The sequence below is a fragment of the Callospermophilus lateralis genome, chromosome 2, assembly GCF_048772815.1.
Source record: "Callospermophilus lateralis isolate mCalLat2 chromosome 2, mCalLat2.hap1, whole genome shotgun sequence".
Classification (NCBI taxonomy): domain Eukaryota; kingdom Metazoa; phylum Chordata; class Mammalia; order Rodentia; family Sciuridae; genus Callospermophilus; species Callospermophilus lateralis.
In genome coordinates this window covers 62,524,963-62,528,675 of record NC_135306.1, presented here as the reverse complement: position 1 = coordinate 62,528,675, position 3,713 = coordinate 62,524,963, and the positions used below count along the sequence as shown (strand labels likewise).

General features: G+C 35.3%; 1 pseudogene; it reads right to left on the bottom strand.

The window, feature by feature from the left end:
- Positions 1–2,250: 2,250 nt before the first annotated feature.
- On the bottom strand, positions 2,251–2,960 carry LOC143386237 (transformer-2 protein homolog beta pseudogene; annotated as a pseudogene).
- Between the last annotated feature and the right edge of the window lie 753 nt (positions 2,961–3,713).

Genomic DNA, 3,713 nt, shown 5'->3' with positions numbered 1-3,713 from the left:
TGGATTCTGATATGTTGGTTTTCATGGGTAACCTAAGTTAGAAATGAGTAAATTAGTTTTAACAAAACTAGGATTAATCTTCATAAATGTGTTTGTGAAAGGAGACATCTAATAATTTGAAAAGTTATAATATTAAAACATCAACTAAGTGTAAATTTAAGTACTTTTGGCTTCTTGAATTACATAGGGTCATATATATTGGGTCTATTCAATGTATTTTTATAAATTTGGTATATTAAAAGAAAAGCTTAAGATTGCTTGTTTCTGGGTCTTAAAAGCAAGGTTTCTAAGAATTTAAATTCTAGCAAGTGTAATTCTATATGCAAGCAAAAAGTTTCAGCTGCGTTTTGATTAAAGTACTGTAAAGAGTAAAATATTTTATTAAAGGAGTACACTTTGTTTAAATGAAAAAAGGTAGATCTCTCATGAGGGGGAAAACTAGCAAAAGGTTTTTCCACTTGGGTATACTAGTCTGGGGTCTTACAGCTTCTGAATGAAGGCACTAACCAGAGTCTATATTAAATAGACATTTAAAAAGTGTTGGGGCTAACAATTGGAATATATGCTGTACAGGCAGAGGAGGATACAAAGGCTATTGAATTGGCCCATGATTTTCTGAATATTTTCTTTTAGCCTTGAGTTTAAAATTTTCTTTCACTTCCATTTAGGTCCACTCCAACCTCCATTTTCTCTCTGCTCTAAGATGGAGAAATTGACTGGAATTTTATAAATTTGGTAAATTTGGTCTCCAAGGATGACTTTTACATTCAAAAGGAAACTTGATTGGGGCTATTACACTGACTACCTGAAAATGGGCTAGCCTGTCTTGTTGGGTGGTGGGGAATGAAAGCTGCTGGCTCAGGAGGACTTAATAAATTTAGCACTCTTGGTTTGTGACTTGTGGATGAAAATGGTGTTCCTATTTAAGGGTCTGATTGGACACCTCATTTTGGCCAGGGTATATGCAACAGTGGGGTAAAGCAATTCTGCTGTGACAGTATCCCATCAACCTAAATCTATGAGGAGACTAACAAGATTAACAAAAATACCCAGAAAAGAACAAAACAGAAACTGAAGCCAACCTGTGTTTTGTTGGCAGCTTCTACAAAAGGGCCTTCATGCTGTTTTTGTTACTATAGCTCTTTAGTACAATTTAATTTGTACTGGTGTTGTGATCTCTCCTGCTTTATATTTCTTGTTAAAGATCGCTTTAGTTATTCTGAGCCTCTTATTTTTTCCAAATGAATTTCATGACTGCTTTTTATATTTGTATAAAGAACTTTATTGGAATTTTGAAGGGAATTGCATTGAATCTGTACACGATTTTGGTGTATGGCCATTTTGACAATATTAATTCTGCCTATCCAAGAACATGGGAGGTCTTTCCATCTTCTAATGACTTCTTCAATTTCTTTAGTGTTCTGTAGTTTTTATTGTAGAGATCCTTCATCTCTTTTATTAGATTGATTGTTCATCAATACTTAGATTGACTTCTAAGTATTTTTTGAGGCTATTTTGAATTAAATAGTTTTCCTAATTTCTCTTTCAGCTGATTCATCACTGGAATACAGGAATGCAATTGATTTATGTGTGTTAATTTTGTATCCTGCTACTTTGCTGAATTCATTCATGAGTAAAGCCCTGGGTGTAATCCTCTATAATACAAATACACACACACACACACACACACATACACACACACACACATGAAAGGCACTAGTGACAACTTAAAATAGTTATAAGCACAAATAAGTTAGAAGGAAAAGCAGAAATAAAATTGTTTATATTTGCTTTCTTCCTTTGGCAGCATTTTACACACAGGCTTTGATCTTTAGAATACACTGTATTCTATAGGAAAATTTTTTAAGTGAAATTTTGTACAATAGAAACCTCTCAACAGTCAAAACTTAGACTGTAAAATCATACTTGCAAAATATACTTTTCTGAAAACATTTAACAAACTACACCATACTACACAACTGCAGGAAAAATACAGCCTTTCAACTCTACCAAATGTAGTTCTCTTAAAAAGTGGAAAAGTCCTGCCTTCACTAGGCACTGTCACCTTTTAAACAGGATGCAATAAAAAATATCCCAAAGTATTATCCAAGTTCTATGGCAGATTTCAGAACATCTTCAACTCTATGTTTAATAGCAAGGATGTAAATGAGATCAAAATCTGGAATGTGACCTGTATTATTCATGACTATAGTAGTGAAAGGTGGCCCCTTCTGTAAATATGATTTCTTTCTAGAGCATTTCTCCTCCACTTCTTCTTCTGTATAAAGTACTGCAGTTATAATCATTATAGCCTCCATCATATCCTCTGTCACATAGTGAATTGCCACAGGTTGTTTTCCATGTATAAATTCCTGGTGTTGTTGTATGTGGTCTTTTTGTTATAGAGAAATTAACTGTGATTCTATGTCCATCAAACTCCATTCCGCTAGTACATACTTTAGTTTCCTTAGCATCATACATTTTCAACATATACAAATGCAAATCCTCTTGACTACCTAGACACATCAGCAATAGGTTCATATTTAGAAAACACTTCTTTTAGATTTCTTTCCATAGTATACCAGTTCAACCCAAACACTCCAAGACAACAGTTTTGGTCAGGATTTGTTGGATTGTCCATGTGAGGTCTTCCAGAAGACATGGCAGATTGACTGTGACTGTGTCTTCTGTGATAATATTGACTGTAAACCTGATAGAGGAGCTTATTTGGGAGTTAAATCAAGACTATGGCCTTGCATAATGCCTTTGAAATCTTCTTCTGAATCTAGACCTAGATTCAGATCTGACCTGAACTTTGATCTGGAATATCTGCAAACTACCTTGGACTAAGATCATGCAAGGGTCTGCCTTACAGGTTTCCCTGATCTATGAGCACTTACACTTCTGGAAGGAGAATGGGATTCATGGTGGCCATAGTTCTGCTCTCCACTGTGGATCATGACCCGTGACTGACAACACAGCTCACTGGTCTTCAACAGAAACTGCCAACCTCTTGCATCCTCTAAGGAGGCTCCACTCCACTCACAGGAGATACTGGTTTCCTAGACACTTAAAGCCTAAACATAAAACACCACTTTTGCATGAGCTCTAATTCTACAGGAACCCAAATACCCTTCAGATATTGTAACAGGTTCTTTGGGCAGTGTTTAGGCAGTTCATTGTCAACTTTGCATACAATGTTGATACCTAGATCAGATAGGAGAGGGACTCTGATTTAATTATTTCAGCATGAAACTTAAGCAAGAAACTTAAGTTTTCTTAAAACCTTTCTAAGGGAATCAAATGTGCCTTAACACTGAAGAATCACTGGTCGTATTTACTACCTCTGTTGGGTGTGGAGAACTTGGACTGATCCAAAACACAGATTATGTTATTGAGGAATAGAGTTCAGATTATTGAGGATGAATCCATTGGAAAGTTACCTTTTTGTAATATATAGTTGTAGGTAAAAAATACAGTGAGTGGTTGAAGAAACCATAATACATTCATATCATGGAATAATAGTCATCCATAAAAAGCAACCAAGTGTTGATACATACTTGTGATAATTAGGCTGGGTGAAAAAAGCCATTTTTTTTTTTAGGCATGAGTTACTGGTGACTGAACTCAGGGGCACTTGACTTCTGAGCCACATACCCAGCCTTATTTTGTATTTTATTTAGAGACAGGGTTTTTTTTAAGTTGCTTAGTGC